Raw genomic sequence first — 26,124 nt, 5'->3', positions numbered from 1 at the left:
CGGTAAAGGCTGTCTGCGTGTGCTCTGCAAAGTGCACCTATGTGTGTTCTGTAAAGTGTTTTGTTGTGAAGCTGAAAAACCAATACTTTGTTGTGAAGCTGAAAAGCCAATACTTTGTTGTGAAGCTGAAAAGCAATTGTATTAAAAGTTGACTCATGTCGACTGTAAAACCGGCTCCCATGTCCTTCCTACTCGAACCCCTCTACACATAGTGTTCCTAATAAAGTGCTCGGTGAGTGTATATATGGGTCAATTGACAAATAAGGTTGTCCGAGGTGATAATCTCTAAAAAGTTCATAGGAATGTAATCTTTGTGTCCATGTTAGTTTAATAAAACAAAACATTTATAGCATTTTCAGCAAAAACGTGTTTTTTTGCACTTTGAATCCATAAGAGTGTTAATTTCAAAAAAGTTTTCAAAAAAATTTTTAAAGTTAAAAAATATGTTTGAGTCAAGAATATCAAGAAGTTTTCTCAGGGTTACTTCATATGACCTGAACAAAATTTGCTTATTTATAAAAATTTCAAAATATCTGATATTGTTTTAAAAGTATTTTTTCTTGAGGGTCTAAAGGAGTCCTCTTTGTTGTTTTTTTTGTTTTGTTTTTGTATTTTACATGACAACAAAATGGCAACACAACCTGACTTTGATTTGGTGGACATAAGTTTAAATATTAATATTTTAAGACAAAATTGTTTCAGCTTTTAATGAGATTTTCACATGAGACCACAAAAATATACAAATGACTAATCTAATATTTATATTGAACTTCAGTTTAAACACTTGTATGGTAAATAGTGAAATTCATTGGCTTTCTTTCTTGCTTTTCAGTGACCTACAAAGACATCAAATGATATAAGGCTCTGCTTGAATAATTTGTCTAATCCACCAAGGTTGGAGAGCTAAAACTTGCACGATTAATGCATTGTACCCATGCAATGATAGAGTTTTGACACATACATAAATGGATTTGACAGGTCTAATTTCCTGCTGTTGGTGACTGCATATGAATTGCATGCAAGCCGGCTCTGCATGGGTAAAATCTCATCTGATCTTTCTTTAACTACATCTTAAGAAAGCTCATTGATTATTTGGAGGTTGGGAGCAGGCTTGTTGGTATTTGAATTAGCAGAGTTCAGTCACATGGGGTAGCAAGGGCGGCATGGTGGCTCAGTGTTTAGCACTGGGGTTAGCAAGGGCGGCTCGATGGCTCAGTGGTTAGCACTGTCGCCTCACAGCAAGAAGGTCCCGGGCCTTTCTGTGTGGAGTTTGCATGTTCTCCCCATGTTCACGTGGGTTTCCTCCAGGTGCTGCAGTTTCCCCCACAAGTCCAGAAACATGTGGGTTAAATGAATTGGAGACTCTAAAATACCCGTATGTGTGATTGAGAGTCCCCCAGCCACTGGGGGTTGCACCAGGAAGGGCATCTGCCATAAAACCTGTGACAAGTCAAATATGCAGATCATGGATGGTCTGCTGTGGCGAACCCTAATGGGAGCAGCCGAAAGAAGAAGAAGAAGTCACCTGAGGTAGTGGGCATAATTTTCAAATTAGTGTGCTGTAAGTTACGATCTCCAGTGCTTGATGTCATCAATCACAAGGCTGTGAGGTGGTGACAGTGATATATGCTTCTATTATTCTTTTCCTGTTTCTTGGCCTTTGAGTCAGGAAAGTTTGGCTTAGTGAACAATTCTGGGTGTTTTCTATTAACAGAACTACAACTGTACCATGCTATCTTTGCATGATTTCTGCCATATATTAAAGCTAGACCCTTCAAAACTGTGCCAGTTTCTGCCACAGAATAGCAAAGAACTATAATTTTATAGTGATAAGATGTTATGAGTAAAAAAGCAGACAAACATATAGGGAGAAATAATAATAATCAGTTCAATTTGTTGTAAATGATGTGGTTTGCACATCTACCCAGATTGTCCTAATTCATTGGAAAAATTATGCCCTACCATTTAGTAAAGTTATGTTTAAACGACTGGTTATGTTTCAGACTGATCATACTGTGAATCGGCAAACAGTAGGTCAAAAGTTTTGCTGCTGAAATCAGTGGTGCTTATCGAAATTCGATCAATTTCCCAGTGGCCGAAGCTGGCAATGTTGTTGAATGTCTGTTGAACCAATTGAAGTGTCCACAGAATGTAAATTAGTTGTAAATAATATAATATAATATAATATAATATAATATAATATAATATAATATAATATAATATAATATAATATAGTAAAAATATATAAAATATTCAAGAGTAATGCATATTTTATCAACTCTACACCCTAACCCAAACCATAAACCTAACCGTCAGTTGAGTAAAACTGTAATTTTAGAACAAAAATGCAACCTCCGAACCACACACACCATTATGTGAATGCGATTAGCCTACTTCCAGGTTCCCACAGGACCAGAACCTGTGTCTTGGAGGTTGCTCGTGCAAGGCGCTATCAGCTGTGCTAGAGGAAAATGTAATCACTCTCAAATTGATGCAAAAATGTCTGATGGGGGATGGTGCTTATCAGGAATTAAGCTGAATGGGGTTGATTTCATGATACATGAAGTTTCAGAAGCAACATATATATCTCGATATCTCGTGTGATCATGTTGTATGTTTGACAGTTAGCCCCTGCTGGTAGATGCTTTAACTACAACATTCTTAGAGCAAAAAGCTTTTCTCCATTGACATCCAATCAGACATAGCAATGTATTCTGAAGAAATAAAAGTTTTATCAAGCAACATGTAAATTGAAAATATTACATATTACGAACATTAAATAGCAATATAACAAATACAGGGTTATATGCGCCAGTTGAGCAACTGCCATTGAGATGAATGGGAATGCTAACGGATGGCTCTCCCCAGGTATTATTGACCTCTTTGGCCCTAGTATTGCATAGTCTACAAATTATGTCTCTGTCTCCCACCCACTAATGTCTTAATCAGGTCATATGCACAGGTAAGCATACAGTAGCATCATTAAAGCTTTGTTCTTAAGCGCCCAGAGTCTCTTTCTGGTGGGAGGTTCTGTAATGAGATCCATAACAGCAGCAGTGGGTGAAGTGGAAGCTGCCATGAATTGCAGCTCTGACAGCATGTAAAGTCATGTCTTTGTGAATGCGGGGCCAAGACTTCCCTGAAAGTCAGGCACATCAAATCTGAGAAATAACTTCCTGAAGCTGTTTTAAATTGACAGTTGGTGGCACTTGGCTCCTCTCAGCAGCCCCCTGGAGCTTCTTTTATTTCCCCTGCTGGTGCTCCAAGACATACATAATGATTAATTTGTCTTCTCAAAAGTACAATCTTCCAACATCTACTAGAAGGAGACTCCTTCGCTGATGTCAGTCAATTCTGAAGTCAACCAGAAAAAGTCTACCTGCTCCAAATGCTCTCCTGACTTTAAAGGAATTTCCCTATCTGGCACTCACTCAACGTTGTGTTGATGTAGTGACACTAGGGGTCACTCTTGGGAGCCCGAGACACCTCTGGTCTTTGATAAAAGGCCAATGAAAATTGGCGAGTGGTATTTGCATGCCACTCTCCCGGACATACGGGTATAAAAGGAGCTGGTATGCAACCACTCATCCAGATTTTCTCTTCGGAGCCGAACGGTCATTCTCACTGAGCTGAATTCCCACAACTGTTCATTCACCTCTGCTGGATCTGACGGCGCATTTCAGTGGCTTCTCCCCCCTCTGCACTGGTGCAATGCAGGGAATGCCCCTGGGCGCTTCGGCAGAAATAAAAGAGTATATTTCTCTAAAAGAGTATATATCTCTAAAAGAGCGGCACACACGGAACGTCTTTTTAAAGATGCCTTTCCGTTTGTGTGTTATTCCTGGTTGCGCTCATTATCTCTCACCTTCTGACGGTCATGATCACTGTCTTTCGTGTCTGGGCACTGCTCACGTGGAGACAGCGTTCGTGGATGGGTCATGTACTCATTGTGAGAACATGTCCATGGCAACGATGCGGTCGCGGCTTACCTTCGTAAGAAAGCAAGCCACCCCAGAGGCTCCCCACGTCGATCCTTCTACCCACGGGTATGAGGCCAGCGCAGCTAGCACTGGGGGCGATTGGGGACCCCAATGGGACCACCTCCGCCGGGTTTTCCACCACGGACCTCCCATTCCCCAGCATGCTCATCTGCCCCGATTGGACTTCCGGATGAGTCCGCCGGCTTGTCTCACGGCGAGTTCGACCTCTTGTTTGGAGCCCACGAAGATGATGAGCTCTCGAGCGCAGCATCGGAGAGCGGGCTTGTCCAGTCGGACGTGGAAGCCTCAGCTGGGCTCCTCCCTTCAGGTGCGGTCGCCCAGTCACAGGCTGACACGGAGATGACGACATGCTTTCCTGGGCAGCCGCGAACAGCCACGCCCCTCCCCGTTCCTTTCTTCCCGGAAGTGCATGAAGAGCTGACAAGGTCGTGGGAGGCACTTTTTACTGCCCGGTCCCGAACTTTCAGCTTCCTGCCCTCTCTACCCTTGATGGTGGGCCGCCAAGGGCTATTCGGCAATCCTCCCGGTGGATAAGGCGCTCGCGGTGCACCTATGCCCGCAGAGTGCCGCCACTTGGCATGGGCGCCCAAAGCTCCTGTCCAAGATCTGTAGGTTTACGTCGTCTCTGACGGCCAAGGCCTACAGTGCCGCTGGACAAGCCGCCTCCGCCCTGCATGCTATGGCTCTCCTGCAAGTCCACCAAGCCAAGGCACTAAAGGAAATGCACGAGGGCAGTTCCGCCCCGGGATTGATGCAGGAGCTGCGCTCGGTGACCAACCTCGCTCTCCGGGCGACGAAGGTCACGGCGCGGTCTCTCGGGCGGGCGATGTCCACCTTGGTGGTCCAGGAGCACCACCTTTGGCTCAACCTGGTCGAGATGGGAGAGGCCAACAAGGCACGGATCCTTGCTGCTCCCATTTCCCAAGATCTGGAGTTGATTCGGACAGGCACAGGTAGACCTGTTCGCCTCCCAAGAATCCTCCCACTGCCCGCTCTGGTATGCCCTGACCGAGGTACCTCTCGGTATAAATGCACTGGCACACAGCTGGCCCCCTGGACTGCACAAAAATGCATTTCCCCCAGTGAGCCTACTTGCACAGACCCTGTGCAAGGTCAGGGAGGACGAGGAGCAGGTCGTCCTGGTAGCACCCTACTGGCCCACCAAGACATGGTTCTCGGACCTCACGCTCCTCTCGACAGCCCCCCCCCCCCGGCGAATTACCCTGAGGAAGGACCCTCTTTCTCAGAGACGAGGCACCATCTGGCACCCGTGACCAGAACTCTGGAATCTCCATGTCTGGCCCCTGGATGGGATGCGGAAGACCTAAGTGGTCTACCACCCGCGGTGGTAGACACAATCACTCAGGCTAGGGCCCCCTCTACGAGGCGCCTGTATGCCTTTAAGTGGCGTCTGTTCGCTAAGTGGTGTTCTTCCCGACAGGAAGACCCCCAGAGATGTGCAGTCAGATCAGTGCTTTCCTTCCTGCAGGAGAGGTTGGAAGGGCAGCTGTCCCATTCCACCTTGAAGGTGTATGTAGCCGCTATAGTGGCACACCACGACACAGTGGACGGTAAGTCCTTAGGGAAGCATGACCTGATCATCAGGTTCCTGAGAGGCGCCAGGAGGCTGAATCCCTCCAGATCACACCTCGTTCCCTCATGGGACCTCTCTGTAGTTCTTCAGGGTCTACAGAGAGCCCCCTTTGAGCCTTTGCAGTCAGCTGAGCTTAAGGCACTCTCCTTTAAGACTGCCCTCCTAACTGTGCTCACTTCCATCAAGAGGGTAGGAGACCTGCAAGCATTCTCTGTCAGCGAAACGTGCCTGGAGTTCGGTCCGGGCTACTCTTACATGATCCTGAGACCCCGACCGGGCTATGTGACTAAGGTTCCCATGAACCCTTTTAGGGACAAGGTGGTGAACCTGCAAGGGCTGCCCCAGGAGGAGGCAGACCCAGCCCTGACATTGCTGTGGCCGGTGCGCGCTTTACGCATCTATTTCGATCGCATGCAGAGCTTTAGAATCTCTGAGCAGCTCTTTGTCTGCTTTGGTGTACAGCAGAAAGGAAGCGCTGTCTCCAAGCAGAGGATCGCCCACTGGCTCATTGATACCATAACTACGGCATATCACGCCCAGGACGTGCCACACCTGGTAGGGCTACGAGCCCATTATACCAGGGGTGTAGTGGCCTCCTGGGCCTTGGCCAGAGGCACTTCTCTAACAGACATTTGCAGAGCAGCGGGCTGGGCAACACCCAACACCTTTGTGAGGTTCTACAACCTCCGGGTGGAACCAGTTTCATCCCGTGTAGTGGCACGCACAAGCAGGTAAGTCCGGGACAGCCGGCTGGGTGTATCGCTTGCACATAGCGCCTTTCATCTTCCCTGAGCTGAAGACGTGTGCCGTTAACTCCCAGCAGTGTTCACAAATTGTTTTCCCTGGTTGATTTCCTACGAGCCCTGTGGCAGACGAGTTTTCGGAGAGACTAGTGTTAACTAAACGTGCTACGTGCTAACTAAAGCCCTGTACTGGGGTAGGTGCTCCACATGTGGTGGTTCCCCGTAGGTAACCCCATACGACATATATCTTCTGCTAATTCGTTTCCCTGTTGGCAAACTGCATCTTCCTTGGGCAGAGGCCCCTCTGCCCCGGTCTCCATGCTTGTAGTAATAGCTTGTAGGACTTACCATGGGACTTCTCCACATGGCATACTTCCGACATAGCTTGGCAAGACCATGTAACGTATTTCCACTTAAATACCCTCCCTCTCTCTGGGCGAGGTGTGGTCTCCATGGTGTCCTCCCCTTGGTAGGGACAACATCCCGACTAGACCTGGTCGGCCCAGTCGGTTAATCCCCCTTTTTTTGGGGAGTGAAAAAAAAGAAGGGGGATAAGAGGCCATGACTGGGCTAGCCCGTCTCTATTATTTGGATAGTCGACTTGTCCCAAAGGGCCATTCGACACTCATAACAGTGTCGGGGGAGGTTACGTGTCAGCCTGGCGCGCTGGCTATGAGGCACACAGTGGTCTGCCTGTCACACACCGCCAGTTCACGTAACACAGTTCAGCCAGTTGCGGCGTTTTGTATAGGGACCCCTAGTGTCACTACATCGACACAACGTCTAGTGAGTGACAGATAGGGAATGTCCTGGTTACTTGCATAACCTCTGTTCCCTGATGCAGGGAACGAGACGTTGTGTCCCTCCTGCCACAATGCTGAACTACCCTCTGAAATAGCCGGACTTGAATGGTCTCGGCTCCTCAGCATAAAACCTGAATGAGTGGTTGCATACCAGCTCCTTTTATACCCGTATGTCCGGGGAGTGGTATGCAAATACCACTTGCCAATTTTCATTGGCCTTTTATCAAAGACCAGAGGTGTCTCGGGCTCCCAAGCGTGACCCCTAGTGTCACTACATCGGCACAACGTCTCTTTTCCTCTATCAGGGAATGGAGGTTACGCAAGTAACCAGGACGATTCCAGGTTCAGTACAAGTTAAGCTCAATCGACAGCATTTGTGGTAATAATAGTTGTCGAGCCAGGGTCCCACGTCATGGCTGCAGAGCTTGCGCCTTCATCTGCCCCGGATCCTGAGTCAGCTCCATGCCATGTCACAGCCATGCCTGAATCTGCTCCATGCCATGTCACAGCCATGCCTCGGCCTGCTCCATGCCATGTCACAGCCACGCCAGTGTCAGCTCCATGCCATGTCACAGCCACGCCTGAGTCTGCTCCATGCCATGTCACAGCCACGCCTGAGTCTGCTCCATGCCATGTCACAGCCACACCAGGGTCAGCTCCATGCCATGTCACAGCCACGCTTGAGTCTGCTCTATGCCATGTCACAGCCATGCCTGAGTCTGCTCCATGCCATGTCACAGCCACGCCTGAGTCTGCTCCATGCCATGTCACAGCACACCTGAGTCTGCTCCATGCCATTTCACAGCCACGCCTGAGTCTGCTCCATGCCATGTCACAGCCACACATCAGCCTGCTCCATGCCATGTCACAGCCATGCCTGAGTCTGCTCCATGCCATGTCACAGCCACGCCTGAATCTGCTCCATACCATGTCACAGCCATGTTTGAGTCTGCTCCATACAATGTCACAGCCACGCATCAGCCTGCTCCATGCCATGTCACAGCAACACCTCAGTCTCCTTCATGCCATGTCACAGACGAACCTCAGTCTGCTCCATGACATGTCACAGCCAAGCTTCAGTCTGCTACATGCCATGTCTCAGCCAAGTCCGCTCCATGACATGTCACAGCCAAGCTTCAGTCTGCTCCATGCCATGTCTCAGCCAAGTCCTAGACTGCTCCATGCCATGTCACAAGCAAGCCTCTGCTCCACGGTCCAGGCCCGCCTCTGCTCCACGGTCCAGGCCTGCCTCTGCTCCACAGTCCATGCCCGCTTCCGTTCCATGGTCCTGGCCTGCCTCCGCTCTATGAGCCAGCGCTCACGCCTGCCACGGCCAACGAGTCAGCATCCATGCCTACCATGGACAAGTCAGGATCCTGCTGTACCATGTTACCACGTCATGCCATGTAGCCACTTCAAGTCACCACGGCTGCCACAATTGGTTTTCATTGGTTTTAGTTTATTAGTCTAGTTATCTTGTATATAGTTCTGTCTGTTCATTGGTTGTCTTGTTACCCATGTCCATGTATTTATACCCTCATGTTTGCCATGGTCCTTTTTCAGGTATTGTTAATGTATCATTGGTTGGTTGTCAAGTCATGTCAAGTTAAGCCATGTCAAGACAAGTCAAGTCTAGTCCAGTCTAGTTCATGTTTATGTTTATGTTCACGTTTTTTGGTTTTCACGTTTATGAATAAACTGCACTTGGGTCCTTCACATCATCATCGTCTTCGTCTGCCTGTCATTGCCAGCACAAGTTACACTTCCATTGTAAGTGTGTCACTATAACCTTGATTTTAGATTGATTTTTTTTTTTTTTAAAGAAAAGGAGGGATGAGTCAAAATAATTTTTTGTGGTAATCAACATTATGCCACAAAAGCTTAACTTGTATTGAACCTGGAATATGAATTTAATGGTGTTGTAATATTCAGATAAGCATGCATAGTAGTTATGCAAATAATATGTGCTCAGATGCTATTTTGTTTATTAATTGCTGTTCTGGCACCTAAAGATTAATGATAAGTTGTGTGATTGCTCATTTGTCATTATATAATATTGTGTCAGGGCCATCACTCATCTTTATATAATCTGTTTCCTAAAGGAAGAGATGCCAAGTGGCAAGACAAATGAAAAGTAATTAACTTCCAAAGTTATTACTATAGTAGATGAATAAATAATGATTTTTGATCAAAGGGCGTGACCAAAACATTATTTTTTCCAATTAACATCTTGTACTTTAAATGAAATAGGTGGCTATGTTCAGAAAAACATACTTCCATACATCTCTTACTATTTCTATATATGGCATTTTTACAGTGCACAGTATGTGAATTTTCCATGTGCATGGGATATTTGCATGGCTTGCTATATTTTCTAAAACACGCAGTATACAACCAGAGCACACTGTATAAAATACTGTAAGCCACAACCTATCATTCTGCTTAATGCACACTATGCAGAATATAGAGTATACTATTTACCATTTTTTTGGATGCAACAATTGCTACATTGATGTCACATGACCTTATCACTTTGCATGTTTAAAATTCAGCAAATTCAGCCATCCAGTTATCATATTGGAAATAAAAACATTTATTTCCAAGTTATTTAGCATTTTTTGTGTAAAAATGTCTTGAATTTTAGAAGTTCAATCAATAATGAATTAACATGTTAAAAATCATAGCTGACATTACTTCCACGTGCACTATTTTGTGGGATACAGTACTCCATTCAGTGTGCTTTGTAAACTGCATATTTTGACAAATGTTGTAGGTCATCAGGGTATTCCATCAAACTCCCTTCTAGGCAAGTCAGCTCACTCTACAGTCATCTTGGTAACACTCATGAACAGCTGTTTCCAGTCATATAGCTTCTGTCTAGGATGGGGAAAGACTGAACTCTCCAAAATTTTTAAAGATTACGTTTTATTATAAAACTGTTAGTTCCCGTCCTTGAATCTGATTAGATGAGAGATGTTCCAAGAGTGCTGATGGTGTGAGACAGGATGCGTTACTGTTTGATGGACTGCTATTTTTTACACAGAGAAAATAGGATGTCTTTGACCAAAATTCCATTATCTTCAGAAAGCTGACAAACACAACAGCTGAGGAAAAGAGTTAAACTGTTACTGTTCATCTCTGCTTGGGGGTCGCGACAGACGCAGGTAATCGCACATGCTCACTCGGTCTCTCTCTTTCTCTCTCTCTCTCTCTCTCTCTCTCTCTCTCTCTCTCTCTCTCTCTCTCTCTTAAACACACACATCCTTGTTTCTCCAATAACTTGTCAGAAACAACCCAACCTGCGTTACTAGTTCTAAAGTGGCGTTTTTGAATTAGTAACGGAGGCTTGGGAGCATTTTTTGAACTAGCAATGGCAGATCCTTATCCGAGGCATAAGAAAGTAGTTCCATGCACAAGTGCATTTTTTCTTTTTTTTTTTTTTTTTTTTTTTTTTTTGTGACAGTTGTAACCCAGGTTAGATTTAGGTATTCCTTAAAAATATAATACAAAATGTAATAATTGCATTTTCAAACAAAATAATTAAAAAAGATGTAATAAGCGTAACTAAAATCAAATTAAAGTAAAATGATAAAAAGACAGAAAAACTAAATAATAATTAAACATGTAAAAGTGGGACGTGTATTAGATGTGTCGAAGCTGTGTGTGACATAGTCAGTCAGACTCACCGAAGGAAACAGAAGACGCAGCGTTAAATACGAGGCGAAATGAGGGAGAAATCTAAGGCAAGATTAAATTAATTCTTTAATATGACTCAATAAAGGGACATATGACATTGTAAAACCATTTATTAACAATATCAGATCGCTTTTAGAGTGGTGATTGCTGATTCTGAAGCAGATGATAACTGATTGTGAAATTCTCTCAAATCAAATGTGGATGTTAACTGATTGTGAAACCCCTGGATTTGGTGAGTTTGTAAATTTTTATTTTAATTCTTTAGAATTATGTACTGCATGAATGTTATTGTTGTTTGAAAGTGGTTTATTTAACTATTGAATGTTAGTAGAGGGTTTTGTGCAATGTTGAACAATACATATTCTAATTAGCCACCTGTGAATGCTAATTTGCATGCAGTTATTTTATGACATGAAAATGCTCAGCTCAAAGGCTAAAAAGAAATTACAAAATGGTTTAAAGGTAAATTCTAAAGAGATATTTTGTTTAAGAGTCATATTGGTTGTCTTTTGATACTAAAGGTCAGGTCAGGTTCTTTTTTTTGTTTTTTTGTTTTGTTTTTTTGTTACTTGGATTGAAACTTCTCGGGATCAAGATGACGAGCCACCCAGTGATTTGACTGAGATTGGAGAAAAGAAGAAGATTTCTGCCGATTCATGGACATTAATTCAGCAAATACTTCTACCATCTGCCAGTGGAAAGCCCCCCCCCCCATATTATGTGATATTATATCTACTGTTTCTAAGGGTTATTGTTCTAATACTGAAGTCGAAAGGTATAAACAGTGTAAGGAACAAATAGAATCACATAAAACTAAAATAGTTATAACAAATCCAGTGTGGATTAATAGACTATAGAATAATAACATATTAATATAAATAAACCAATATAGAGAAATAAAACTATATACTTAAAATATATACATAACATAGATGAACAAAGCTAAGTCAAGTAAACTTAAACCAAATTCAGGGAACTAAAATCTCACTGAGAATAAAAGAAACGAAGCATAGAGGGGTTAAAACTGTTTATTTGTTCTTTTATTTTATTTTCCATCCAAATCTTATATTGTGTTTTCCCATTGTTACTAACAAACCTAATACAAATTGGGACATTCTGTTTGATTGTCTGTGTATTGTTTATTCTACTTACGGTGTCAGCGCTACTCTCCTTACAAACCTGCATGCTGGTCTATTCCTTGGTGCACTTAGTGTACTCAGTTTAATCTAGGTAACTGCCTAGAGTACATGCTACACAGTCCTTAGATTTTCCTATTTTTTTTAATTATTTTTTTATTTTTTATTTACTTGTTCATTTAAGTGTTGTATAAAAGCAATATTATACTTGCAATAGTGCTGTATGGCAATAAATCAGCATGACTGTGATTGCCGAATCATCAGTGTATGCTTTAATAACAAACATTGGAGGCCAAAAGTTTGGAAAAATGTACTTGGTAAAGAAATTGGTACTTTTATTCACCAAAGTGGCATCAACTGATCACAGTGTATAGTCAGGACTTTAATAACGTGAAAAATTACTATTACAATTTGAAAGAAATGTTCATAACTTCTTAAACTACTTCAAAGAGTTCTCATCAAAAAAATCATCCACGAGCAGCAATGACAGCTTTGCAGATCCTTGGCATTCTAGCTGTCAGTTTGTCCAGATACTCAGGTGACATTTCACCACAAGCTTCCTGTAGCACTTGCCATAGATGTGCCAGTCTTGTTGGGCACTTCTCACACACCTTACAGTGTAGCTGATCCCACAAAAGCTCAGTGGGGTTAAGATCCATAACACTCTTTTCCAATTATCTGCTGTCCAATGTCTGTGTTTCTTTGCCCACTCTAACCTTTTCTTTTTGTTTTTCTGTTTCAAAAGTGGCTTTTTCTTTGCAATTCTTCCCATAAGGCCTGCACCCCTGAGTCTTCTCTTTACTGTTGTACATGGAACTGGTGTTGAGCGGGTAGAATTCAATGAAGCTGTCAGCTGAGGACATGTGAGGCATCTATTTCTCAAACTAGAGACTCTGATGTACTTATCCTCTTGTTTAGTTGTACATCTGGCCTTCCACATCTCTTCCTGTCCTTGTGAGAGCCAGTTGTCCTTTGTCTTTGAAGACTGTAGTGTACACCTTTGCATGAAATCTTCAGTTTTTTGGCAATTTCAAGCATTGTATAGCCTTCATTCCTTAAAACAATGATTGACTGATGAGTTTTTAGAGAAAGCTGTTTCTTTTTTTGCCATTTTTGACCTAATATTGACTTTAAGACATGCCAGTCTATTGCATACTGTGACAACTCAAAAACAAACACAAAGACAATGTTAAGCTTCATTTAACGAACCAAATAGCTTTCAGCTGTGTTTGATATAATGGCCAGTGATTTTCTAGTACCAAATTAGCAATTTAGCATGATTACTCAAGGATATGATGGCTGCTGGAAATTAGCCAAATTATTTTTCTAATTTGACATTATATATCTCTGGGTGTATATAAGGTGGCTCTGAAAATACTGCTTTTGTTTTGTTCCCAATCATGTCAAATCTATCTGAGCTGTTTTTTGTTTTTTTGTTTTTTGATACGACAAAGGAATCAAAAGTTATAGCATTACAAAAATAATTTATCATAGTGTCTAAATACATGTCCATGTATCCAAAAGCCTCTCCAAACAAATAAAACATAATAATTATACATAAAAAAAAAAAAAACTAATTACACATGCAAACACAACAATGACTAAAGTTATGCAAAGCATGGAGACATAATTTTAGTAATGAGATTTCACAGAATGACTCCATGAGTCACTGAGACTGTGTAATTTACATGGCGGCATCTCCTGGTGGCCATACACTACCGGTCAAAACTTTTGAAACACTTGACTGAAATGTTTCTCATGATCTTAAAAATCTTTTGATCTGAAGGCGTATGCATAAATGTTTGAAATTAGTTTTGTAGACAAAAATATAATTGTGCCATCATATTAATTTACTTCATTACAAAACTAAAATGTAATTTTAAAAAAAAGTTTTTGAAATTGATGACATGGAACAAATAATAAAGACAATAAGTGCCCAACATAGATGGGAACTCCTTCAATACTGTTTAAAAATCATCCCAGGGTTGCTTTACCTCAAGAAGTTGGTTGAGAAAATGTAAAGAGTACATGTCTGCAAATTCTAGGCAAAGGGTGACTACTTTGAAGATGCTAAAATATAACACAGTTTTGATTTATTTTGGATTTTGTTTAATCACAACATAATTCCCATAGTTCCATTTGTTATTCCATAGTTTTGATGACTTTACTATTATTCTAAAATGTAAAAAAAAAATAATAATAATAATAATAATAATAATATATATATATATATATATATATATATATATATATATATATATATATATATATATATATATATATATATATATATATTATAATAAAGAATGAGTAAGTGTTTCAAAACTTTTGACCGGTAGAGTATGTAACAATGTATTTTGTGTGGTTTATCTAATGATCTATGTATCCGATTACCTTGTGTGTGAGCTTGTTTGAAAGATAATCACCTCTAAATAATGGTATGTAATATTGTATGTTCCATTTATGTTTCGTGAAGTTATAAGTGAAAATGCAGCATACAAGCAACACCAACATAAAAGCTATTACTCGCTAATTCGTCTGTGAGTGAAACAAATAAGCTGGTTGTATTCTACTCTTTGAGAGCTTTCCAACAATATATGACACATGGCTATTTGATCAGATTGATGTTTTAACTGATTGCAATATTCTGATAGAGCTCAAAGTATGCTGAGGTTGTTTGTCATTCACCTCCTGGCTATGGGGGAGATGTCGTAAAACCCACTGAGAGAGCAATGCTGTGCAATAAGACATTATACAGCAGTAAATGTTAATATTGATCTGAGGTGCATCCTTCATAAAGGCAGATCTAAGGACTGTTACAAGTCACATGAGATATGTGACCTTCAAATTATTAAAAATGTTTTTCTTGTTTTGTTACCATTATAAGACATATTGCACCAGTACTCTACAATTAACCTTGGATATTTTGGCTTTATAGATGACACCATATCACTTTAAAGGTGAAGTATGGAATTTTATTGATGTTAAAAAAAAAACTTTCTCCAATCCCAGCTTACTGTGCAACTATAATTAAGCCATTTGTAGGTTGTTTTCCCTGAAAAGTGTAAACGCAGTGCCCCTGTGGCGCCATCAAAACATTGCTCCGTTTGTGTAAGGATCCCGACCAGCCTGACACAACAACATGGGCTCAACCAATGGCATGAATTTGGGTTGGAACTTTTTGTTTGTCCAACCAATAACAATTTGAAAACAGTCATTATTTTTGCATTTCCGTTTAATGATGTTAGAGGCACATAAAATGCATATTTCACCTTTAAGGATCAAATCTTTCTCCTTAATTCTTTGGTATGATATGTTATTTCTAGTGTTTGGAGAGCTGCATAGCATAACGAAAAAGCATAGTTGTGCTTTCCCAATTCAATTTACTGTCACCGCTAACAGGTTCATTCTCACAGTTTTGCTGTTTGAAATTTCCATTCAGCTGCGGGTGAAAATGAGGCATACGGAACATTAAGCTACACCTCACTCAAACGAATCCTTCATTCCCAGAACATGCTGAGGAGTCAGAGAACTGCCTAATCATCTCCTCCCAAACTGTGGCCTTGCCGGATGGGTTTGCAGCTGTGAGAGTCATTACATCCTGTTCTCATCACAAGTACAGCACTTTAAATTTGATTGCATTTTACATGGAAATGCATTATCTTCGTCTGTCTAATGTACTGGGGCTTTTTCCTGTTTGAGGCCACTTAAAGGTTCCGTGATTTAAAGATGAGTATTATGACTTGTGTAGTATGGAATAGATGCTTTACCAAGCCTTTTTTTTTTTAAGTTGTGGACTGGGAAATCTTGAGGTTTGTTTAGAGGGGGAATGTGTGCAAGGAGACACAGGCATTGCTCACAAGCAATTAAAGTTGCTTTCTGCAGGCATTCTCCACAAACTACCTCAATATCTCTCCTTTCCCCAGACAGTGCTCAGGGCATGTGAGCGGATCATGGTATGGGGAAAGGTTTGTGTCAGAGTGGAGCACAGATAAGCTATCAAATAGGCTGTGCCCCGAGCCTCACATATTGTGGCCATTACACCACATTATAGAAAATGAGCTTAATCAAAGTAGATTATTAAAAAGAGTAGAAAACAGCAACCCTCATCACTGCCCATTCTAGGATTCATGACTAACATTATGTTTCCTGTTCTGCAACAATAGCCTGTGATGCATCTTTTATGAACACTATGTAATTTCAATATGTAAAAATGTGGAGTATGAGTATACTGCATGGACTATATTACAACCCATGAAGCAATGCACTCGACTTGACCTGCCATTTCCCATGTGATGAATGAATCGGAAGTAATATCAGCAACAATTTTTACAATCTCTTTTTTTAACTCATTATTTGACCAGAATGCCATTTTAGGCTTAATTAAATAAAATAAAAAATGCAATATATATATTTCCAAGATGATATCTGTACAAAGTGTTTCAAAGTGATGAGGTTAGGTGACAACAATGTAGATTACTACTGCTTGAAATGTGTATCGTAAAATATTGCCGACAGTGTCACAATTTTGTTTAAATGGTAGGCCCTATGTATTGACATACATAGGGCCCTATGAAATCCATTTTATTTTTTCCCAAATTCCGTGTTTTCCGTTTTATTTTCTCTGAATTATGGGTTTTAAAGTTTAATTACATTTTATCATTAAAAAACTGTCTAATCAAATGAATTCATAGAATTTTAATCAAATGTAAACAGAACAATTACTTTTCAACATACCATTGCATTATTTCTTATTAAATGAAGAGCATCTATACTGATCCTCACAGCATAGTCCAAAACCCAAAATTGGAGTAATGTTTTTTTATTTTATTAATATTATTATTATTATTTTGGTAAAATACAGTGCTGCATAGTAGAGCATCACTATATTAATGAAAGCAGTGATGAAACTTAGATATTGCTTAGATATAATGTAATTATTGTTGATATATTATTATTATACTTATTATTACTACTACTAGTACTACACTGAATATTACATTTTTCTATACAGAAGTAATATATTTATGTCACATTTGTTTTTTTTCGTTTTTTTTTTGTTTGTTTTTTTTGTTTTTTTCTTCAATTTAATGCGTCTAGTTAAATGTAGCTTTTATTTTTGCAGTAAACCGGATGTCTTTGATGGCTTCAGTTCTCACCTCTGGAAAAGCAGTTCAATACATCAGCTAATTAAACCACATAAGCTATAATTTAATTACATAAATATATAGTCTGCATGTGCTACGTGTTTCACAGTGAATAAAGTGCTCTGCTCTTTTTCATTAACATAAGTCCTTGTATTGCATAAATAAATATGGATTGAATAAACAAATTTGTTCACTGTTGTTTCCTATCTTAAAATAAACTGTCGGATAGGAGGCTAGCTAAAATTTTATGCCTTACGATATCTTATGTTTTTTGCCATCTTGTGCGAATTGTTACATGCACAACAATATATCAGTTGTCAGTATGATGTCCAAGACCACTGTCATATCTGTTAGCGCAACATTAACAAAAAAATATTGAGTGCTCCTTTGGTTTTCACTGCATGAAAAGAGCTGTATCCGGACCAGTAGACTCATGTATAAACTGCTGAATTTCAGACGTATTCAGAAAACTACTGACCCGGAGTCTCAAATTCCAGAGGCCTGTGTACATCCGATTATATACCATTTTGGATGTATAGTGACTGACGATTCCTTCCGTGTTATGGGCATTTGTTACCATCGTAAGTAATCCCCATAAATTGTCAGTCAGGAGACTTTTTCATACGAGTCACATTTGCATTTCTCAACTTCTGTCACCCCTATTGGTCATTTATCTCAAACTGGATTGGCTGCCCTTAAACTTAACCTACCCTTAAATCTTGACAACCATTGGGTCACTGCATACACTGGCTTTCATTTTATTGATTACTATTTATTTAGCACATCCCTAAATCTTGACAGCTATTTGGCCACTGCATGCATTGGCTTCAATTTTATTGGTTAAACTTAAAATTTAACCTAACCAATCCCAAACAGCATTTAAATATAAATCATCTATCTTACTGGTTAGTGGATTATTTTAATGAAGATTCTTTTTAGGATGTTGCAGTCTGACAGTCTGTCTGTAGCATCTCTAGGTGTGTTTGAAATGACTCAAGTCTGACCAGAGATTAGAGCAACAAAAGTCTGTGCAGGAGGGGGTAGGGTGTGAGGTGGAGGTGTGTGTATGTGGGGATTTGGGGTGGGGAGGGGGTCAGTCATGAATAGTCAACAATGGGGGAGACCGGGGCTAGTTGTTACATTTGTTTCTCCAGTAAATATTTCTCAGAGTAGGTTTATTTTTTAAAGTCTTTTCTGTATAAACACACTTTAAAGCCTTACAAGCTGAAATAACCAGTATTGTTGGTCACTAGCTTATGTTGTGTTTTGGGTGCTGGACTGGTCAGCCAGCATGGGATGTTAGTGTGCTGGTGTCTGCACCAGGCTTTTAAACTAGCTTAACCAGCTTCATCAGAATGACCATGCTGGTTAGGCAGCTTTACCAGCTAGTTTTTGATGGTGAAAAGCATGTCTATGCTGGTCCACCAGCTAGACCAGTACCAAACCAGCCTAGACCAGCATGGGAATTGCATGCTGGCTAAGCTGGTCTTTTTAGCAGGGTTGGTTGCAAAAAAGATGTTGAACACTTCCACATTATATAAAGATACACTTGCGACCACATTGATCTAAGAGCATGTTGTTGTAAAGGTAACATGGTTGCACCCTCATCCAGACAGAAATGTTTGGAGCCCTGTGGAGGTGTGGAGTTTGCAGGGCACACAGACTGACTCTGCAGCAATGTTTCTACTTGTGGAACGTATGACAGGCAAATGTGTACTTGGTACTTCATCTGTGCAGTTAAGCCAGAAAAAGAGAAGTTCCCTATCTGTCACTCACTCAACGTTGTGTCGATGTAGTGACACTAGGGGTCGAACTTGGGAGCCCCAATCACCTCTGATATTTGAGAAAAGGCCAATTGACGAGTGGAATTTGCATGCTACTCCTGGTGCTGGGGTTAATTTGGGGGCTTCAGTGCGAGCATTTCTGCCGGGTGAATCCCCACGGACCTCCCATTCCCCAGCATGCTTGTTTCCACCGGTCGAGTTCATGGATGAGTCAGGCAGCTCGCCCCAGGGTGGTCTTAATGTCTCATTCGGGGCTTGAGATGAAGATGAGGTGTCACAGCATCGGAGAGCGGGCTTTTGCAGTCAGACGCTGAGGACTCAACTGGGCTCCCACCATCTGGTGCGGTCGCCCAGTCGGAGGCTGGCGCGGAGCTGACGGCCATGCTTGCCCGGGCCGCCGCAAACATCGGGCTGGAGTGGAACCCTCCACCCCGCCCTGAGCGTTCGCGGCTGGACGACCGGTTCCTGGGCTCAGAGCGCCACACGCAGCCGCGCTCTGCCCCAGTTCCTTTCTTCTCAGAGGTGCATGAGGAGATCAAGAAGTCGTGGCAGGCACCTTTCACTGCCTGGTACCATTTTGTGGGTTCTTCCGCACTCACAACCCTTGATGGCGGGGTGGCCAGGGGGTACACTGAGGTTCCCTGTGCCTGCAAAACACCGGCATCTGGCAGAATCGTCCTAGGCTCCCGTCCAGGGCCTGTAAGTTCACGTTGTCATTGATGACCAAGGCTTACTGTGCTGCTGGACAGGCCGCCTCCGCTTTGCATGCCATGACCATCCTGCAGGTCCACTAGGCCATAGCTCTGTAAGAGCTGCACGAGGGTAGTCCCGACCTGGGATTGATGCAGGAACTGAGCTCGGTAACTGACTTTGCCCTGCAGGCGACGAAGGTCACGGCACGGGCTCTCGAGCAGGCGAAGTCCACTATGGTGGTCCAGGAGAGCTACCTGTGGCTCAGCCTTGCAGAGATGAGGGACGCCGACAAGGTTTGCTTTCTTGATGCCCCCATCTCTCAAGGTGGCCTATTCGGCGACATTGTCGAGGACTTTGCCCAGCAGTTCTCAGCAGTCAAGAAGCAGATGGAGGTGATCTGGCACATCCTGCCCCGGCGTGATTTCTCCTCCACCTGCAGCCAGTCGCCTTCAAAGTAGGACCTAGCACAGGGACTCCTTTCAATGTGTGGTACTTCCCGGTTGGTAAGTCCATGGGATATATTCCCCACGTTAACCTCCCTTCAGGCAGGATGTGGTCTCCGCAGTGTCCTTTTCTCTGTTGGGGAAAAGAACACCTTCCCCGGTGCTAATATATCTTGGTCCCAGCTGTGAATTTTTATTTTCAAAGAGGAAAAGAGAGAAAAGGTCAAGAACAGCTGGTGCGACCTATTCCCATTGTAAGTACGTCTTGTCCCCCCCTTGGGGTACGAGGGACTAGGCGACTTATGTGGGGCATTGGGAAGGTTACGACGGGGTGGTGTGCACTTGTTAATAGGTACACAGTAGCCTGCCTGCATCTGCACCGCCGATCCGTGTAACATAGTTCAGCTGGTTGTGGCATTTTGTATAGGGACCCCTAGTGTCACTACATCAACACAACGTCGAGTGAGTGACAGATAGGGAATGTCTTGATTATTATTGTAACCTCCATTCCCAGATGGAGGGAACGAGATGTTGTGTCCCTCCTGCCACATCACCGAACTACCTGCTGAAATGGCCGGGACACTGTCTTGGCTCCTCAGCACAAACCTGAATGAGTGGATGCAAGCTGTCTCCTTTTATACCCGTATGTACGGAGGAGTGGCATGCAAATTCCACTTGCAAATTCCCATTGGCCTTTTCTCAAATATCAGAGGTGATTGGGGCTCCCAAGTTCGACCCCTAGTGTCACTACATCGACACAATGTCTCGTTCCCTCCATCAGGGAACGGAGGTTATGAAAGTAACCAGGACGTTTCTCTGCTCTGGTTTTCGCCAGGAAAAGCTGCGGTTTCGTTGTCTTTAGATGAAACTTTGATGTATCTTCTCGACAATCGGTTTGTGAAGGCCCGTAACTGCATGTTACGCATGCACATGATGCATATGCCATCCCTAATGCAGAAACCTTGTTGCGGGACCAGTTTGTCGAGTACGTCGCTGACAGTGCTCTGAGGCGAGAGCTGAAGCAGTTAGTTCATCGCCAGCCTACTGCTGCATTGTTGGAGGTTCGTGGTGAAGCAATTAGGTGGGAACAAAAGGGGATGCCTGGGGGGGTGAGAGAGTGTAGTCAGTCAGTTCCACTAGCATATGGCACTCAATATGGGGTAAGCGGTGGGACACCGGTTGAAATTGCTAGGTCGTCACAGCAGTCAAAGTTGGGCGAATTGATAGAAATGCTGCAACAGCAGTTGAATCAGTTTACCCAAACTTTCGCGTGTTTCCAAATGTCACATGAACGTAGTCGTTCCCCTCATTCTGGTTTAGTTATATGTAGATGGTGTCAACGACTGGGCCATTTTGCTCGTGACTGTGATGGGGAACGAAGTTTCCCACACCTTCCCAAGCCTGCGGCAGGTCCCTCTACAGCTGAGAATGGACGGCCACGTTTCCCCCGAACACTAGTTCCCACCAGGTCGCGGAGTCACCGCCTGGGTGGGGAAGAAGTTGACTCAAGTAAGGTAGGTGCACGTAGTTTAGTTTCCCATTTGATGGACTCAAGATGGCGCCGATTATGGCTGCTGCGTTGCGAGCTCCGACACAACATGGCAGTGTTTTGTTTGTTTTGTTCACAATTCTTATGTTTTTTGTCTTGGATGTTGTCTGCCTTATTGTCTATGACAGACAAACACTTTTGGACATTGGTTCAGCAATTTCACACCGTAAACCGGACTTCAAATTCCTCAGTGCCGACCCGCTGTTTACAAACACGCAAACGGAGCCCTTTGTCTGGGCAGTCCGGACGCGGAAACGCAGGAGGAAAAGGGGAAACAGAGCCGGCGTTCTCATCAGAGTAAGACGCTGCGCAAATCGACCCCCGCTACCCACTATTCTACTGGCAAATGTTCAGTCTCTGGATAACAAGCTCTGCGAGCTGAAAGCGCGGATCTCTTTCCAACGAGAGACGAGGGACTGCTGCATTATCTGCCTAACAGAAACTTGGATGTCTGCGGAGATTCCAGACTCAGCCATTGAACCCATAGGGTTCTCCATGCACCGAGCGGACAGAGCGAAAGACCTCTCAGGTAAAAGCAGAGGTGGTGTATGTTTTATGATCAACAAATCCTGGTGTGATCAGAGGAACGTACATTCTATCAAGTCTTTCTGCTCTCCTGATCTGGAATTTCTCATGCTTCTGTGTCGACCATTCTGGCTACCGAGGGAATTCACAGCAGTCATTATCACAGCTGTGTACATTCCCCCACAAGCCGACACAGACCGGGCACTCAAGGAACTGTATGGGAGTGTAAGTGAGCAGGAAACCGCGCACCCTGAGGCTGCGTTCATTGTGACCGTGGACTTTAATAAAGCCAGTTTCAAATCAGTCGCACCAAAATACCACCAGCACATTAGTTTCAACACACGAGGGGACCAAGTTTTGGACCATTGCTACTCTCCCTTCCGGGATGGCTACAAATCCCTCCCCTGCCCACCATTTGGCAAATCGGACCACTCTTCCACTCTGCTTCTGCCCGCTTACAGGCAGAAACTGAAACAGGAAGCACCCACCCTCAGAACGATCCAGTGCTGGTCGGACCAATCAGACTCTATGCTACAAGACTGTTTTGATCACACGGACTGGGAGATGTTCCGGTCCGCCTCTGATGACGACATCGAGGTTTATGCTGATAGCGTAATGTGTTTCATCAAAAAGTGCATGGAGGACATTGTTCCGACCAGAACAATATGGATCTATCCAAACCAGAAGCCATGGATAAATAGCGATGTTCACGCAGCACTTAATGTGCGGACCTCCGCTTTCAATTCCAGGAACGCGGAGGAGCATAAACAAGCCAGTTATGCCCTCCTATCAGAACAGCAAAATGCCAGTACAGGAACAAGATTGAAGGACAGTTCAACACCACCAACTCTAGAAGCATGTGGCAGGGAATTAACATCATCACAGACTTTAAAGGGAATAAAAACTCCACCATGAACACCACTGCCTCTCTCCCGGATGAGCTAAATACTTTTTATGCTCGTTTTGAGGGAAATAACACCGCCCTCGTGGAGAGAGCTCTCGCGGCCGAAGTTACAGAGGTTAGTTCACTCTCCGTCTCTGTAGCGGATGTAACCTGATCCTTCCGATGGGTGAATATCCGCAAAGCCGCGGGCCCAGACGGCATTCCGGGACGCGTCATCAGAGCATGCGCGAACCAGCTGGCTGGTGTGTTTACAGACATTTTCAATCTTTCCCTCTCATTGTCTGTAGTCCCCACATGCTTTCAAACATCCACCATTGTGCCTGTTCCAAAGCAATCAAAAATCACTTGCTTAAATGACTGGCGTCCTGTGGCTCTGACCCACATCATCAGCAAATGCTTTGAGAGACTAATCAGAAATTACATAAGCTCTGTGCTGCCTCTCTCTCTTGACCCATTGCAGTTTGCTTTCCACAACAACCGCTCCACTGATGATGCCATTGCATCTACCATACACACTGCTCTCTCCCACCTGGAAAAAAAGAACACTTATATGAGAATGCTGTTTGTAGACTACAGCTCAGCATTCAGCACCATAGTGCCCTCCAAGCTAGATGAGAAACTCCAGGATCTGGGCTTAAACAGCTCGCTGTGCAGCTGGATCCTGGACTTCCTGTCAAGCAGACGCCAGGTGGTTAGAATAGGCAGCAACATCTCATCACTGGAGCCCCACAGGGCTGTGTTCTCAGCCCACTCTTGTATTCCTTGTACACACATGACTGTGTGGCAACACATAGCTCCAATGCCATCATTAAGTTTGCTGATGACACGACGGTGGTAGGTCTGCTCACTGACAATGATGAAACAGCCTACAGAGAGGAGGTGCACACTCTGACACACTGGTGTCAGGAGCACAACCTCTCCCTCAACATCAGTAAGACAAAGGAGCTTGTGGTGGACTTCAGAAGGAAAGACAGTGAACACAGTCCCATCACCATCAATGGAGCACCAGTGGAGAGAGTCAGCAGCTTCAAGTTCCTGGGTGTCCACATCACTGAGGAACTCACATGATCCATCCACACTGAAGTCGTTGTGAAGAAGGCTCATCAGCGCCTCTTCTTCCTGAGACGGCTGAGGAAGTTTAGAATGAACCACCACATCCTCACACGGTTCTACACCTGCACTGTAGAGAGCATCCTGACTGGCTGCATCTCCACCTGGTACGGAAATAGCACAGCCCACAATCACAAAGCACAGCAAAGGGTGGTGCGAACTGCCAGACACATCATCAGAGATGAGCTTCCCTCCCTCCAGGAAATATATACAAGGTGGTGTGTAAAAAAGCTCGGAGGATCATCAGAAACTCCAGCCACCTGAGCCATGGGCTGTTCTCACTGCTACCATCAGGCAGGCAATATCGCAGCATCAGGACCCGCACCAGCCGACTCCATGATAGCTTCTTCCCCCAAGCAATCAGACTTTTGAACTCTTGATCTCCCACGATCAAAATACATCAGCACTGCATTTATTATTATTACTACTCTTACTCTTATATCTTGCACCGGACTGTCAAAAATTATATTATTATTATATATATTCTCTCTTAACAACTTACTATCAACCGACAGCCTGAATGTCAATACAGTACAATACAACCTACTGTACATTCTATATATACTACTATATATACTTTTTAAATTATATTGAATAATGTGTATCTATATTGTGCGTATTGTATACTGTACAGTGTATGTTATTTGTATATTATGTTGTGTGTAATTATGTGTATATTAGACTTTAAATTGTGTTGTGTTAATTTGATGTTCCCTATCTGTCACTCACTCGACGTTGGTGTCGATGTAGTGACACGAGGGGTCACTCTTGGGAGCCCGAGACACCTCTGGTCTTTGATAATGGCCAATGAAAATTGGCGAGTGGTATTTGCATGCCACTCCCCCGAACATACGGGTATAAAAGGAGCTGGTATGCAACCACTCATTCAGATTTTCTCTTCGGAGCCGAACGGTTATGCTCACTGAGCTGAATACTACTGTTCATTCACCTCTGCTGGATCTGACGGCGCATTTCAGCGGCTTCTCCCTCCTCTGCACTGGTGCACTGCAGAGAATGCCCCTGGTCACTTCGGCAGAAAAACTAGAGAGTACATTTTTCCCCTCTAAAAGAGTATATGTTTCTCTAAAAGAGCGCACACACGGAACGTCTTTTTAAAGACGCGTCTTTTTAAAGATGCTTTTCCGATTGTGTGTTATTCCTAGTTGTGCTCGTTATCTCTCGCCTTCTAATGGTCATGATCACTGTCTTTTGTGTCTGGGCACTGCTCACATGGAGACAGCGTTCGTGGATGGTCATGTTCTCATTGCGAGAAGTCCGCCGGCTCGTTTCACGACGAGTTCGACCTCTTATTCGGAGCCTGCGAAAGTGATGAGCTCTCGAGCACAGCATTGGAGAGTGGGCTCGTCCAGTCGGAAGCCTCAGCTGGGCTCCTCCCTTCGGGGTCGATCGCCCAGTCACAGGCTGATGCGCAGATGATGACATGCTTTCCCGGGCAGCCGCGAGCGTCGGTTAGAGTGGATTCACCGCACTTCCCTGAACCCTCGCGGCTTGGTGATTGGTTCCTGGGCTCGCGGCGCCGCTCAAAGCCACGCCACGCCCCGCCCCCGTTCCTTTCTTCCCGGAAGTGCATGAAGAGCTGACAAGGTCGTGGGAGGCACTTTTTACTGCCTGGTCCCGATCTTTTCAGCTTCCCCGCTCTCACTACCCTCAATGGTGGGGCGGCCAAGGGTTATTCGGCAATCCCCCGGTGGATCAAGGCGCTCGTGGTGCACCTGTGCCCGCAGAGCGCCGCCACCTGGCGCGGGTGCCCAAAGCCCCCGTCCAAGGCCTGTAGGTTTACGTCGTCTCTGACGGCCAAGGCCTACGGTGCCGCTGGACAAGCCGCCTCCGCCCTGCATGCCATGGCTCTCCTGCAAGTCCGCCAAGGCGCTAAAGGAACTGCACTAGGGTAGTTCACTCATAACTGTGTTGGGGGAGGTTACGTGTCGACCTGGTGTGCTGGCTTTGAGGCACACAGCAAGTCTGCCCACCACAA

At 43.8% G+C, this 26,124-nt stretch overlaps 1 long non-coding RNA gene across 1 annotated transcript in view; it reads left to right on the top strand.

Annotated features, from left to right (window-relative positions):
- The first annotated feature begins 10,120 nt into the window (after window positions 1-10,120).
- LOC127413006 (uncharacterized) overlaps window positions 10,121-26,124 on the top strand; it is a 41,850-nt gene continuing 25,846 nt past the window's right edge. The window contains exon 1 of the long non-coding RNA XR_007892516.1: window positions 10,121-10,305. This is a non-coding gene — a long non-coding RNA (uncharacterized LOC127413006). The remainder of the gene's footprint in view (window positions 10,306-26,124) is intronic.

Source organism: Myxocyprinus asiaticus, chromosome 22 (genome assembly GCF_019703515.2).
Source record: "Myxocyprinus asiaticus isolate MX2 ecotype Aquarium Trade chromosome 22, UBuf_Myxa_2, whole genome shotgun sequence".
Classification (NCBI taxonomy): Eukaryota; Metazoa; Chordata; class Actinopteri; order Cypriniformes; family Catostomidae; genus Myxocyprinus; species Myxocyprinus asiaticus.
Note: the sequence above shows the minus strand (reverse complement) of the source record. Positions and strands in the feature narration are given on the sequence as shown.